The sequence below is a fragment of the Abrus precatorius genome, unplaced genomic scaffold (assembly GCF_003935025.1).
Source record: "Abrus precatorius isolate BTA unplaced genomic scaffold, Abrus_2018 Scaffold2, whole genome shotgun sequence".
In the NCBI taxonomy this organism is placed as follows: Eukaryota; Viridiplantae; Streptophyta; class Magnoliopsida; order Fabales; family Fabaceae; genus Abrus; species Abrus precatorius.
The window spans coordinates 17176535-17193810 of NW_020874362.1; positions in this window are offsets into that span (position 1 = coordinate 17176535).

The following is a 17276-nucleotide window of genomic DNA, read 5'->3' on the forward strand; positions in this document are numbered from 1 at the left end:
TTATAAAATTTTGATATAAAATATATATTGTTTAATAGTTACTTTATGGCTTATATATTAATATAATTGTATATATAAATGAATATTTTTAATGTATTTCATATATAAATATATTTTTAATATATTTAAAAAATTATTATCATATCAACATTACAAATATTAAATTCTATTAGTATAATTCAATGACATAAAAATAGTAAATAATTTTTTTTATTAAAAATATAAAAAAAAATAATTTTAAGATTTACTTTTACAATAAATATGTTTTTATGTTAATATTTATATTAAATATTTATATATACATTTATTTATTTGTGTATTGTGTTAAGGTTTGTTAAAGCATTATGCTGTATATAACTTATTAGAAATGGTATAAAAGAGTAATAACATATATAATAAACACTATTTGTATTCAATCTAGAAAAGATTATATATAATGATTTATACATGCTTTATTATTTAGCCTTTAAATTTTGTCTAAAGGTTATAAAATATTAAAATAATTTATTATTAACTTTTAACATATTCAACTTATAGGTAAGCCTTAATAGAAGGGAGCTTTTTACTCCAAAAGATTGTTTTGTTGAAAAGAGTGGTTTGTTATTAGAATATTTATTTAAAGTACATCTAGTTAATACGTGGATTATGTATATAAAATAGCAGTTTGTATATCTGCAGTGCTAAGTTATGTTTTAAGATTGATTATTACTTCTCTTTTATTTTATTTAATACACATTAGCAATTATTTATACATCCAAAGTTACCATATCTAATAATATAAAAATATAAAATGTGTAAATGACTAATCTAAAATTATATTAGTATATAGCATACTACAATGCTAAACTATGTTATATATGTTGATTAGTTCTTATCTTTCATTTGATTCAATACATATTAACAATGACATATATTACTAAAATTATTATATCTCATTTTATAAAATAGTCAAATGCATACAAACATGTACATTGCATGATTTAACACATGCTATGCACATGCCTGCATAGTATTGAAATTTTGAATAATAGAATAACACTGCACCTTGCTTTCATCAAATAATTGTACAAAATAATTAATGTTAATATCCATAGCTATAATATGCATTTCATGTTTATAATAATAGCATGTACTTCATATTCTCATTAGCATAAAAAAATTACATTTGAATATGGAAGTATCAATAGTAATATTCATTAAACAATATATAGAAAATTTTATTCTACTTAATATTGATACGAACTGAATGTACATAAAATTCATTTAATAATGATATCAAACAAAAAAATTACAATAATCCCAATATTTACATGAGTTGTAAACTAAGATTTTGAAAAAAAAATATCTAAAATTGCATGTTTGAATTATCAAATAAAAAAAATGCATTTGTCTACCTTTCTCAATTTGTTCAACTTGCAAAATTATTTTCATCTACTTCCAAATTTGATATTAGATACACAATAAATTAGAATCTTGTACACAATTGGTATTTGATTCAGACTATGTAACTTCCAAGCCTCAATCCTAATGTAACATCATCATTTTTATTTTTATTTTTTTGGAAAGAATAAGAATTTTGGTGCAGAGTTTCTCGCTTAAGCGAGACAAATATTTCTGAATTGGGCTTTTTAGAGCATTCTTGCTCAAGCGAGATAGGAAAAAGTTGTCCCAATTGTTCTCTCGCCCAGGCAAAAAGAGGTCCCGTTCAGGCGAGAAACAGCTCGCCCATGGAACTCGCCTAGGTGAGGAATCGCAAGAAAAATAGGAAGCTCTCTGGACCCATTCTTGCCCAGGCGAGAGTGACTCTTGCTCAGGTAAGAATAGCGAAAAATTGAGTAGTTCCATTGTCTGGTTTTCTCGCCTAGACGAATATGGTCTTGCGCGAGTTTGAAGGGTATTTAAGAGAGACCGTGTTAAGAAATTTCATTTTTCACCAAAACTATCCCCCCTTTCTATTTTCTCCATTCTCTCCCTCTCCCTTCTTAGACAAAATCTCCAATAACTCTGGATCTCTCTCTCAAATTTGAACTCAAACGTCTATTATACTCGAATTTAAGTTTCTGAAGCTTAGCCTTTGAATCTCGTTCCTAATTCTCTATCCTTTCTTCTCATAACAATAATCTACCATGTGATGTCAGGAAGAACTCTAGTCCTTGAGTAGTGTTTCTGGTCAAGACGTGGAGTTTCTCTCTAGAGCCCACAAAGAACTTAGTTTTAGAGATCCATTTACAAGTAAAGGGAGTTATTCTTGAACCCTAGATTCCATCTAAATATGTATAGTGATCTTGAAAGAACCGAGTTACCTTATTCTAAATAACAAATCCATAGAGTTTTCTTGAAACTATATGATGAAAATAGAATTTATGTAAAAAGGGGTTTTTGATCCATTTAAAATCATTTGAGACAAAGTTTACCATAAAAAGTCATGAGTAAGAATGAGTTTAAGAAGTTTTTATAGACAAGTTACTCATTAAATATATATACATATGTATAACCGATATTGCAAGTTATCTTTTTAAATAATATATGTATTTAATGATGAAAAAGTTGAAGATGCTAAACTTTAGACTAGAATACTTTATTAAGATCGAGAAAGTGTGATATCTAGCAATATATTCCTATATTGTATGATTTAGGCCGAGTCTGAGGGTGTCTGACCCTCAACGTATTGTGCTAATTGGTATGATAATGTGTTATTATTTTATGAATAAGTGTTGAAATAAAGAACTTGATTTTGTATGAGATTGATGTGTATATATGAAAGTTGATCATGTATGAGATGAATGCGAATATATGAAAGTTGTCGGTAAATGAAATTGGCAGAAATATATGAAAGTGTTGAGAAAATGTAGGTAAAAAGGGTGTAACTAATGTGTCACAAAAACACCAATTGATGCGATTATGATATATGTGTTCTAATACATTGATGAAAAGATTATAATATATATGTTATAGTACATCGATTAATGTGATTGTAACACATGTATTAGAACAATATGATTTGATGTGCCACTTTTGAAATACTGTTGAGTACTTGTATAAATTTTTATTTAAAAAGATTGAGATTTAACTCCTAACTGTTGACAAAAAATAAAACTTACATTTCAATAATAAAATAAGGTCTCAAGGGCATTGATAGACGATGCCAAGTTGCTACCAAAACAACTAAATTTCACTAAGAATTTTGCAGTATAGAGCTCAACCTAAATCGATTCACAGAGATATATCTTCAGTTAAATTCAATTTTTAGGTCTTTTTTAAAAGAATGAAAGTAAGATTTTGGGGGTTTGAAAACTGTGAATTAATTAAATTAAATTATGAAAAAATTAAAATTGAGTAATAACAAATTAAGAAATATCAATCCACAAAATACTAAATGCATATACATAAGGTGTATTTATGTGTAATTTTTATTCCATATGAATTATGTTGTATATACATAAGGTGTATGAATTTTCATATGTTGCAACATGAATATGAAAGTTGTATTATTGTTGGATAAGGAGTAATATATTCCCAAGTGCTGTGTCAAGATGTTGTTAAATGTGATGTGCAGAGCAGGTTAGAGATTGATTGTTGAGCATGTTGGGCATAGGATAATCTAGGGGGTATGGTCGAGAATTGATATTATCTCATTCAGGAGAGAGATTGAGAGTTCTGGGTGCAGGGTGTCTCACTCAGGCAAGGTAATTCTCGCTTAAGCGAGACTTGGTTATGCTAAATCAGGCATTCTGGAGCATTCTCGCTCAAGTGAGAATAGATAGGATCACCCCAACTGTCCTGTAGCTTAGGCGAGAAGAAATCTCACTCAAATAAAGAGTGACCTCGCTCAGGCAAAAGCAGCTTGCTCAAGCAAGGAGTTGCAAGAAAAATTGGGTAGCTCTCTGGACCCAATTTCGCTAAGGCAAGAACGCCGCTCACTCAGGCAAGATGCAGCTCACTCAAGCGATATGTTCATCGCTTAAGCGAGAATAATAGAAATTTGAGAGGTTTCACTATCTGGTTTGCTCGCCCAGGCGAGAGAAGAGCTCGCTCAAGCAAGGATTAACTTGCTCAAGCTAGACCGCGTAGGCTTGGAGGGATATTTAAGGAGCCCTAGTGCCTAGAAACACTCATTTCTCACCAGACGACTTTCCTCTCTCATTTTCTCTTTATTTTCTCACCATTGTACCTTAGGTAAACCTTCTCAAGGCCAAATTTCTTCCTAATCCAAGTGGGAATATCTGTTTAGTACATATATAGTGAGAAAATCTAAACCCGTGAGCGTTGTTTGTTTCCTTAAGGACTCACACGAAGTTTGATATGTGGAAAATTTAGTCCAGGTAAGGGGAGCTTATTTGAGTTGGCTCATTCGCTTAATAAATGCTAAGTTATTTATGAATTTAATTTTGTTTTAGTCAAGAATAAGTTGTTGTATGGACAGACCCTAGGTTAGAACCCAGAATATTATGGCTAAGTGGATTTTCTCTGTTGCTTAATGAGTATTTAGAATGTTGTAATAGGATGTGATATGCTGAAATGGTGTGATATATGTGCTTAGAATGTTGATGTATACTGAAAGGTCTTATTAATGCTTTGAGTTGTTTAATTCATTCTGAAAGCATATATATATATATATATATATATATATAAAGTTGTATGGCTGAAGCTAAGAATATATGTATAGTTATGCTGCATCATTTTGATTTTTATCATTCTAGAGTGGAGTTACATGTTTAGGTGGTTAGACTTGTAACGATAGATATGTTGAGTTGTGCTGTATCTAGATCCATATACCGGGATGGGTCGCTCGCAGACTAGAAATAGTTTCTTCTGGATTGCTTAGGCTATGAAATTAGTTGAGACTGAAATGTTGCATTTGCATTAGATGGACTGAGAATGAGCTGAACTGCTATGCTAATTTGCTAGGGACTATTTGAATTATTTAAATATTCCTAATGTTCCCACGTTTTATGTTAATGTCCATTGATTATGTAAGTGTCACTAAGCTAAGAGAACACTAACTAGCAAGTGTACTAGGTAGTTGTAGTAAGGAATAAAATTTGAAATTCAATTTGAGTCCCAAGTATCATCCTCAGGAATTAATTCTATCAATTACCACATCACAAATCAATAACTAGTTGAGCTAAACGAATTTTGGAGTGTTTTGAGCATTTGCAAATAAAAGCAATAAAGTGTAGAAATCAGAAAATAACAACAAAATAGAGTGACAAATTTAGAAGTGAATTGATGTGTGAATGAAGTTAGGACTGATTTCACCTTGTTATCAATTGCAAAACTGAAGTAGATCTGAACTCTAAGTTCCTTAATTGATTGATGATTAATTTCACTTATTTAATCAAAGGACAATCCCTTGTCTCAATAATCCTAATATTCAATTAACTACCCTAATTCCTTATGTGTAAATCAATCAAACATTGCATTAAGTATGAGAAATTAAGAAGAGATCACAAGATCACGAATTCTTATCCCTAAGATATCCATAACCTTGACATTCAATTCAGATATGAGAAATTAACTCAACTTCCATTGATAAAAATCCTCTAGGTTCAATTCAAATGAATAGCTAATTCAAGAATTGTATTACAGAAAGAATTAAATGTTCAATACAATCAAGATCTTAAAATCCAGATCCACAATCAATTTACAATATCAAAATCAGATCCATCAAATCCATAAGAAAAAGAAATCAGAACATGTTCATAGAAGAAAAAGAGAGAGAAAGAGTAGAAGAAGAGGAGCTACAAAATTTCGTCATAAATCCAATCTTCAGCCTGATTCCTCAAGGTCTAGAGCTTGGAAGTTGCCCCCAATCTCCCTCTCTAACTCTCCTAAGGTGTGGAAATGAAAAATAAGATACAAGTTTCTAGGTTAATCTCTTATCTATAGAATTTCTCGCCTTTCTGGCGTGATCACTATTTTTCATAAAAGTAGCAACGCAGAAGTTTGTGGTCTGCACGTGTTCACTTTCGTAATCAATAAGAGTCACACGCAGCTTGAACGATCACTTTTGTAAGGAAAAGTGATCACGCGTAGCTTGCTTTGCTAGAGGGCTTTCTGGAACGATCACTTTTGTAAGGAAAAGTGATAACGCGCAGCTCGACCTTCAATGTTAGGCTATAGAATGATCATTTTTGTGAACAAAAGTGATAACGCACAGCTCGACCTTCAATGTTAGGCTCTAGAACGATCACTTTTGTGAACAAAAGTGATAACACGCATCTTGTTTTGATGGAAGCTTCTCTGGAATGATCACTTTTGTGAACAAAAGTGATATCATGCAGGTCTTTCTTCAATATTAAGCTTCTGGAACAATCACTTTTGTGAACAAAAGTGATAACGCCTAACTCTTGCTTTACCAGACTTTGTTCCTCGATTCCAATTTTTACTACTTTCTTCTACTTTCTCTCTTGATCCTCCAACCTTATGATCTCAACTCAAAGTTTCCTGCAAAACTAACAAAATTACATCAAAATTCTATTAAATTCACACAATTTGAATTATTAAAGAGAAAAATTTACTATATTAAACATTTATATATTTTGTGCAGTTTTCACTTTCCAAATTACATTTTTTTAATCAAAAACAACCTAGAAAACTACATAAAAACCTAGTAAAATCTGCATTTATCAGTAAGCTCACCCTTGCATTTGTTTGTGTTGGCGTGTAACACCTTAATTTAATTTTTCAAATAATTAATTTTCACAAAATTTTAGGAATAACAAAATCTTTCATTTAAATAGTTTCGAATACATGGTTCAATAAAGTAGTTCAAATAAAGGAGGATTACAAGTTTGCATCAAATAAGTGCTATAGGATCAATTAAAATACGTCAAATTTCAAAAATCATTTTCCTAAGTCCTATAGCAGTTCCATCCCTCCGTTCACTGAGTTTGGTGTTGATCATCTTGGTTACCTGAAAAATAAATGTAAATGTGAGTACTTTACACTATTGCACACAATTATAGAGACTCACCTCGCTTACTCTAACCATTATATAATACCATTTAAATTATTATCGCAATCACACGCACATCAAGTACATATCAATCATTACACGTGCATGCTTACTATACACAGAAGTAAATCACATCAATTTACACATGGGTGCGTTCACTGCACCGTCAAATGTAACACCTCAAATTTTTGTAATTCTGTTGATTATTAATATAAGTGTTTATGTGGATTTTTGTGTGTTTGTGTATTTGATATATATATATATATATATATATATATATATATGTGTGTGTGTGTGTGTGTGTGTGTGTATGTGTGTGTGTGTGTGGGTGATTGGAATTGGACTGAAAATTTGGCTAAGTGTGTGCTGTAGGGAGGGTTCTCGCTGCAACGAGAGATGTCTCGCTGTAGCAAGAAGGCACTGGGAGAAAAGCATGAAACTGTTGCCTTTTTGCTGTAAATCACAGAAGTAAATCACATCAATTTACACATGGGTGCGCTCACTGCACCGTCAAATGTAATGCCCCAAATTTTTGTGATATTGTTGATTATTAATATAAGTGTTTATGTGGATTTTCGTGTGTTTATGTATTTGATATATATATATATATATATGTGTGTGTGTGTGTGTGATGATGTGGACTTGTATGAGTGTATGGGTGATTGGAATTGAACTGAAAATTTGGCAAACTGTTTGGTGCAGGGAGGGTTCTCACTGCAGCGAGAGATGTCTCGCTGTAGCAAGAGGGCACTGGGAGGAAGGCATAAAATTGTCAACGACAGTTTGGGGTGCAGTCTCGCTGTAGTGAGAGGGTCTCGCTGTAGCAAGATTCTGCAGAAACTAGAATACAATTTCCTCTGAGATTTTCGTTGTAGGAAGAGAGAGTGTCGCGACTAGAAAGGGATTTAAAGGGTTTGGGGCTGAGGAATTCATTTTCTTATATCTACTTTCAAAATTTCTTCGATCCTCTCAACCCCAAACCCTATTTCACTGATTAAATTGCCTCCAAAGTCGTTCGTGAGCTAGATTAAGGGTTGGATTCATGTTAGAAACAATTGGAGGTGAGTTTTAATGGTTAGGGTTTCAGTTTCTCATCCTCATTCTTTGTTCTCTTGGTTTCCCTTGGTTCTTATGAGATTCTTCCGTGTGTTTAGGACAAAATTCTTGTGGGGATCACTTCCTTGGGCTGAATTCGTGTGTGGGTCTTCAATCTGAGGTAAGGGGGACTTTACCCTATCTCACTTGCTTGAGAATCTGTTGGGTTACTATATTTTGTAATGTGATTGAGATAGGATGTATGAACTTGTGTATTTTGATGGATAATTCGTGGAGTATGATATAGATGATGCTGAATAATATGAACGGTTGAAAGGATTATGTAGGACATAGTGTGTGTAATGGAATAAATTGCTGGGTGAGTATCATCTTGAAATTGGGGTGTGTGTGTGTGTGTTGGAAATGTTGTGCGTTAAAGTAACACGAATGAATATGGGCACTTGTGCCGTGTGTTGTAAATGAATGTGGGTCTATGTGCCGTGTAATGTGAATGAATACTGTATGTGGTTGAAATTTGTGTGAATATGGCATGTCAAATGTTGTTGTAGTGATGCTATGAATGGTTCAACGATACATTGGGGTGTGAAGGATGGGGACGGTAGAAATACCTTGGGGTAGAGAGAGTGGTGGTGATACCAATAGTGAGCGTGGATGCACCACAGGCCACACACTCTCCTCCTAACTAGACCTTTGACTAACACCTTTGCCGAGTGACTCGTGACCGCCCACGTGGTATCCGTGAGGTGGGGGTGACCGACGACCATCCTTGGTGTGAATCTGTGATCATAGTGTCACAGTGAGCGTGGCTACATGCAATGAGCGCACATGTGTATAAAATATTTTGGTGCCATGAGCGCATCGATTATGAATTAAAATGACACGCTTAAAGTGGGTTGTTTGTGATTGATTGTACTTGTGTGAAATGTGTTATAAACTATGCGAAGGGTGATTGAGGTGAGTCTTTATGTTTGTGTGTATTGGATAGTGTAGAGTACTCATCCTTACATTTATTTTTTAGGTAACCAAGATGATCAGCACCGGACTCAGTGAAGGGGTGGATGAAACTGCAATAGGACTTAGGAATTTATTTTGAAAATTGATGTATTAATTACGTCTTGTAGTAGTTATTGATTCAAATTGTAATTCACCCTTATTTTGAAACACTTTGTCAAATTATGTTTCTAAAACTACTTGAATGAAAATTTTTATCGTTTCCATAATCACAGATTCTTGATGCCTTCAACCTCAAGGACTTACTCAGTTTCAAATTAAATTCCTCAAAAATAGCCCACATATAATGTGGAAAACGACCCATTTTGTGCCAAAAACTTGCAAAATTTGTAACCTACCCAACCTAATTCAATTTGCACGTTTTCTTGGCTTGAAAGAGAAGCCAATTCACTATTAAATGAAGCATGGAAGAAGCTAGAATGAAGTAGCCAACAAAAAAGAAAGGCAAGTCAAGCAAGTCAAAATTTCCTGATTAAGATTTTGAATAAGGTGCAAGACTCAATTTCTATCCAATTTTGAACTTAGGAACTGTGACTACCCTAGCCAAATGGGACTAGAAGATACACTCTAAAGTAACTAGAAGAATTAGAAGGCAATTGGTGTGTAAAAACTGATTATTGGGCAAGTGTACCCGTTGTCAGAGTAATATTATGAAAAATAGAGTACCAAGTGTTGTATCCATAGGGACTGTTATTAAGAATTACTTCCTTAATTATGCAATTGTTAATGAATATGAGAAATAAATTTTTGTTGATAAAATTACTAAAAATAGAAGAATCATAAATTAAAAGGAACAGATTTCTTATGATAATAAATTATAGAAAAGTATAACTAAAGGTATTCAAGGGGAAAAGGCGAGTATCTAGACTATAAATCCTCCTAAGTGTCCAAATAACTAAAATTCTTCTTCAACTACTTAGTTTCAAACCCTTATCGCTGCAGGAAATTCTGCATTAAATCAATGCCTTTCTCAAGGATAATGATTCATAACCCTCGGTTGATCAATCGGAATCTCTTCCTTAATTAATACCCCTAGGTTGCATTAAGTTCATTATAAATTCCATAATTAGGGTTAATCCTAATACATAAAACTTACGTCTTTCTATCTCTAGAAATACATTTAAGTCCTTTTAATTGAGCAATGTTAATTTCATGCAGGAATTTTACTCAAATTCAAACAAGAAAACAAGATGGAAGACAATTGATACTACTTAATTAAACCCAAGAGAAAAGAACATAAAATAGCATTAGAAGAATTCCAGAAAATTTGGTCAATTAGGATTCATTACGTTTAGATACTCAAAGGAAAATTAGAACCTAAACATCTTCAAACTAAAATTACAAAAGAGATGAAATAAAATGCTTGATCCCATCCTCCAGCTGTCTCTGAGTCATTCTTCTCCAAAAACCGCCTCTCATAGGTTTTTGTGCCAAGTTCCCTTTTATATAAGTGGCCCAAGGGCTCATCTTCTCGCAGAAATTTAAATTCTGACGCACGTTAAAAGTACACGGCCATGTACTTTGGCCGTGTACATCTCTGGACTCTAAAAATTGCACTTCACAGCTTTCTTGAAAAGTACACGCCCATGTACACAGCCATGTACTTTGGCCGTGTACATCTCTTGTCTCTAAAAATTGTACTTCACAGCTTTCTTGAAAAGTACACGCCCATGTACTTTGACCGTGTACATCTCTAGTTTTGATGATACACTTTAATTGACACGACCAGTGAGATACATGCTCATATACACGGGCGTGTACTTGCCCATGTATATCTATGGTTCTTTGTGTGTTTTAATTCCCAATATCTTTTAAGCTCTTTTTTTCTGAAATATGAATAAAATAAAATTAATAATTGTAAATTTTCTCAATGAATAGCTTAAAACTCTCAATTATCATTCATGAATTACAATGTAGGATCAAGTATAGAAAATATTTATCAAATTCCCCCGAACTTGAAGGATTGCTTGTCCCCAAGCAAAGAAATGGATCAATTTTACCCTTGACAACAAAGAATCAAATTCCTGAATTTTTATTATTGTTATTTTTATTTTATTTTTTCAAATTTTTAGAGGGACAGTAATTCTTAAACATCAAATTATGCCTTCTTTTTGCTCTCAACCTTTGTAACTTCAGACAGAACTGAATAAGGACCTCTCTACCATTAACTCTTAAAATTCAATTCAAAACTTTGAATCCTTCCACAAGGTGTTGTTTAATTCTCTTCACTTTGAGCCATGATCGACTAACAGGGTGTATTTTATGCTTCATCCTAGTTAGCACAAGGTATTAATGGAAATTCCACCCCTTGCTTTCCACATCGGTACCTCAAACAATTTCGAGATTCTAGGATGTGGTATTCGAACGTTGCCTGCAATCCATATTCAACTAGATATGCTTCTATGGCATGCTCTTTTTTTATTTTTGAGTAGAGCCCCAATTTTTTTTCAGATTTTCCTGGTTTATTAATTTCAAACATTTTTAAACAATTTGGCATAGATTCAAGGTCCTCAATTCAGAAAAGTCTAATGATACTTCAATCAAGAAACAATTAAAAACACAATTCGAATAACCAGAATAACTGCATGTGATGTTTATTTATTTATTATATTTTTAGGAATATCATCTCTAATGCAACAATAAAATTGACTCAATATTGCTCGAGAATAAAACAACAATTTAGTTCGAACATCTATAATTATCCACCCCACATTGTAAGATTTGCATTGTCTTCAGTCAAATATAAAAATTAAAGTGCAACTGAAACTTCCCTGAAAAGTAAATAAATAAGCAAAGAGTCGTGGGAAGCAAAGCTAATATAGGATTCAATTGGAGAGGAAACCTGATTAAAATTGATTTATAAGGAGATTTAACTCAGTTTAGAATGACAAGAGGAGTAGAACGATCAAAATAATGCGATAAAGAAAGAGAAGCAATAAACAGACAAAAGCAATTTAAATCCTAAAAATAACATAAGTAAAAAAATTCAACAACTAAGACTATCCTAATTGCAGACTAAACTGCTGCACTAGCATCATCTGAGTCTTCTTCGTCTATACTAAGAAAGTGGTCAGAAGGAGATGGGGTTCATGCTGGGGGCGAGGACGCTTATTCAAAATATAAATAAATGAGCAAATAAATAACTAAATTAAAATAAAATAAAACCTACCTAACCTAAACTATTCAATGTAATTCAACATTCAACATAGAGGAGTTTAAACTCCTCATTTGCAAAAGTTTGCAGTTGACCCCCTAGTACAGTTTTAGCCTATGTTCATTCACCTTAAAATTTCCTTTTTCTGGATGAGTTAATTCAATTATACCACAAGGAAATACCTTATGCACAGTAAACGGTCCAAAGCAACGGGATTTGAGTTTAACTGGGAATAATTTGAGGCGAGAGTTGTACAATAGTACTACTAAATCACCTTTTTGAAATAGTTTACCTCCCTTGATTTTTTTATGATGGTAGACCTTCAATTTTTCATCTGGTGGTTCATTAATGGATGGGTTGGGTTGCTTCTTTGATTTCCACTCCAAAACTTCAAAGTCCCTCTTTCTCCATAATGGCTTAGTGGCTTCTAAATGACACCACTGTTCTTGAGTTAGCAAGCTCATACCATCTTTTCCTCCTTCATGAACTAAGCTTCTTTTCAATGGGTTTGAAATCAAATTCCTGTGCACAATAAAAAACATAATCATCAATTACATTAATAAAGTAGCAAGAATCATCTTGTTTCAAAGACTTTTTCATCACATCAGGAATTTTGAAAGTGACTTTTTCATCTCAAACTCTCAAAATTAACTTTCCATCCCTCACATCAATTATAGCCCCTGCAGTAGCTAAAAATGGACGACCTAAGATCAAGGGGACATCAGTGTCCTCGTCCATATCAAGAATCACAAAATCAACAGGAAAAATAAATTTGTCCACTTTTACAAGCACATCCTCAATGATACCCCTAGGATATTTAATTGATCTATCAGCTAGTTGAATACTCATTCTAGTTGGCCTAGGCTCTCCTAAACCTAATTTCTTAAAAACAGAATATGGCATCAAATTAATGCTAGCACCTAAATCAGCCAAAGCCCTATCAATTATCAATCTACCAATGAGACAAGGAAGAGTAAAACTCCCTGGATCCTTTAATTTCTCGGGCATCTTATTCTGCAGAATTGCTGAGCATTCTTCATTAAGTGTTAATGTGGCCAACTCCTCCAGCTTCTTTTTGGTCGATAGTAAATCCTTCAAAAATTTGGCGTATTTGGGCATCTGTGCTAAAGCATCAACAAATGGTAAATTTATATAAAGCTAACAAAATAAGGAAAAAAATTTACCAAACTGTTCATCGTCCCTGTCCTTCTTTAATCTAGCTGGGTAGGGGAGTGGAGGTATGAATTATTTCACTGCAAGGGGTTTTTTCACAGTCTCCTCTTGAACTTTACCCTCCTCTTCAACTGTAGCTTTTTTTGCTTCTTGCTTCCCCCTTTCTTGCAATGTTTTGCCGCTCCTTAATGTTACTGCTCCCTAGGATTAGTCTTAGTATTGCCAGGCAAGCTTCCTTGGGGTCTTTCTGAGAGGAGTCTAGAAATTTGACCCAACTGAATTTCTAGATTATGGATAGAGGCTTATTGATTTCTTAGTGCTGTCTCGGTAGATTGGAATCGAGATTCTGAAGTTTGAATAAATTTGATCATCAACTCCTCAAGGTTTGACTTCTTTTCAGCTAGGGGTGGTAGTTGATGTGGGGCTTGTTGATATCTTGAGGGTGTGTTGTTCTGCGTTGGCTGTTGGTTGTTGTTCCATGGTGGGTTTGCATAGTTCCTCCAGCCTGGATTATTCATGCCATTATAATTTTGGTACGGTGGTCTGTTTTCTATCACATTGGCATGTTCTTCCTGAGTAGCTCGACACTCATGATTAGGGTGGCCTCCTCCACAAATATCACATCTCATCACCGGAGCAACTGGATGGTTAACAGATAAACCATCAATCTTCTTCCCTAAGGCTTCAACTTGTATTGCCAAGGATGTTACTGCATCAAGACTATAAATTCCAGCAGATTTCGCAGGTCTGGGTCAAATTCAAATAGTTCTTCAGATAGTGCAGCAGAACGGGTTCTGATCATACACCAGAAAAATCAGCTCCTAAAAGGAATGAAAGCAAAAATAGAAAAGTTAATTCAAGACTAAAGAAATAAAGAAAATTAGTAAATACATAGTCAAGGGAATCCTAATTAATCAGTCCCCGGCAACGGCGCCAAAAACTTGGTGTGTAAATATCGATTATTGGGCAAGTGTACCCGTTGTCAGAGTAATATTATGAAAAATAGAGTACCAAGTGTCGTATCCACAAGGACTGTTATTAAGAATTACTTCCTTAATTACGCAATTGTTAATGAATATGAGAAATAAATTTTTGTTGATAAAATTACTAAAAATAGAAGAATAATAAATTAAAAGGAACAGATTTCTTATGATAATAAATTATAGAAAAATATGACTAAAGGTATTCAAGGGGAAAAGGCGAGTATCTAGACTATAAATCCTCCTAAGTGTCCAAATAACTAAAATTCTTCTTTAACTACTTAGTTTCAAACCCTTATCACTACAGGAAATTCTGCATTAAATCAATACCTTTCTCAAGGATAATGATTCATAACCCTCGGTTGATCAATCGGAATCTCTTCCTTAATTAATACCCCTAGGTTGCATTAAGTTCATTATGAATTCCATAATTAGGGCAGAAAACTTACGTCTTCTATCTCTAGAAATACATTCAAGTCCTTTTAATTGAGTAATGTTAATTTCATGCAAGAATTTTACTCAAATTCAAACAAGAAAACAAGATGGAAGACAATTGATACTACTCAATTAAACCCAAGAGAAAAGAACATAAAATAGCATTAGAAGAATTCCAGAAAATTTGGTCAATTAGGATTCATTACGTCTAGATACTCAAAGAAAAATTAGAACCAAAACATCTTCAAACTAAAATTACAAAAGAGATGAAATAAAATGCTTGATCCTATCCTCTAGCCGTCTCTGAGTCATTCTTCTCCAAAAACTGCCTCCCATAGGTTTTTGTGCCAAGTTCCCTTTTATATGAGTGGCCCAAGGGCTCATCTTCTCGCAGAAATTTAAATTCTGACGCACTTTAAAAGTACACGACCATGTACTTTGGCCGTGTACATCTCTGGACTCTAAAAATTGCACTTCACAGCTTTCTTGAAAAGTACATGCCCATGTACTTTGACTGTGTACATCTTTGGTTTTGATGATACACTTCAATTGACACGACCAATGAGATACACGCTCATATACACGGGCGTGTACTTGCCCATGTATATCTCTGGTTCTTTGTGTGTTTCAATTTCCAATATCTTTTAAGCTCTTTTTTTTTTTTTCTGAAATATGAATAAAATGAAATTAATAATAGTAAATTTTCTCTATAAATAACTTAAAACTCTCAATTATCATTCATGAATTATAATGTAGGATCAAGTATAGAAAGCATTTATCAGCAACCAAGAAGATTTGAGTACAATTGGATAAGGAATCTAAGCACAAGAATCATGATGGAGGGCAAATTTGGCATTAGGAAATATGGCCATGTGTAGGCTTATGAGAGAAGTTTCAATTGGACCCCAAATTAAATCTCCAGACTTGCTACAAGAGGGAGTAACCGTGAGCAATCAAGAGAGAGAGAGAAAGAAGCCAATTTTTTTTTAAAACTCCATGCATAGAAAGAAGGCCACTTTCACATAAGAATGGAGCAATCATGCAAGGGAGGTAGAGTTTCCATGCTTAACAACTTTTAGTAACCTTCAAACACTTCTACAATCAGACTCACACCCATCTCTTGAACTCCACCAAGTTGAGTCATCCATCAACTTACCATAAAAGTCCTAAAGTAGACAATAAACCCCACAAAATCCAAAAAGCAATTAACTTTCTTGATCACGAGGAAGAGAATACCAAAGGGGTGGAAGATCACTTTCAAGAGGAGGAAAAAAGTAAGAGAATGAGAGAAAGAGGACTTCATGAAGATCAAGTTATGATCAACCAAAAATCAAGTAAAGGGGGAGTACTATTTCATAATCAAGGGAATAATTTACTAAATGAATTTTTGAGTTAAAAGGGAGCCTTTAACCCTTTTTATATGATGGAAATTTCGTGGCCTTATTGTACACGTGAAAGTGCAAGACACTTGACATGATGATGGACTATGATTTTGGACCAAAATATACCTTAAAGTGCAAGACACTTGATCACATGTGTGGTAGAACCAAGAGAATATTTTATAACTTGTGGAGACATGATTCAAGACCCATAATCTCATTAGAAACGTTCTGGACTATCTAAGAATTACCAAAATTTGAGAAAAGGACCTTTTTGCAAGTAACATAAAGTAAAAGGACTAAGCTGTAAATAATGTAATATATGAGAAAACCTTTGCAAAAATTGTTGTTAGTATTTTATTCATGTAGATAGTTAAATTTTGAAACTTTTCCCACTGGTTTTACATTATTTGGATTTAAATTGAATTAATTATGATTTTTCTAAGGTTCTGCTGCATGAAAATAGTATTCTGGGGGCAATATGCCTTGATTCAATTTTGTTTCAATATATTTGTATGGAATTATTTTATCTCTATTTTTGTATAAAATTAGACTTGTTAATGGAACTCTTCTCACTAGTTTCACTTGATTAGATTTGAAACAAAATAGATATGAATTTTTAAAAATTATGATGTGTGAGAATGATTTCCTGAGAATAGCCTATTATAAACTCTCTTCGTCTTAAATTCCATACACAATATTATTTTATTTATATTTTTTACAAAATTAGACTTCATAAGGAAACAATTCTCGCTGAGTTTGCAAAAATTGAAGTTAAAATTAAATACTTATGATTTTCTCAATATGATGTTATATGAGAGTAACATTTTGTGCATGCTACTGAGAAACCTATTTTTGTTTTAAAATGTATAAGTGGGGTTATTTTATTATTATTTTTTATGAAAATAGAGACTATGAGAGAAATATCTTTGCTGGTTTCATTAATTTTGAACTTAAAATAAAATAGTTATGATTTTTCTATTTTAATTGATTCTAAGAAGTAAGTTGCTGTGAGTAACAGAGAATAATTTGGACTGGTTATGAAATATGAAAGTGATGAATTTTTACTTGTATTTATGTGCAAAACTATATAACCAAAGTGAAGGAATACCGTTGGTTTCATAAATTTT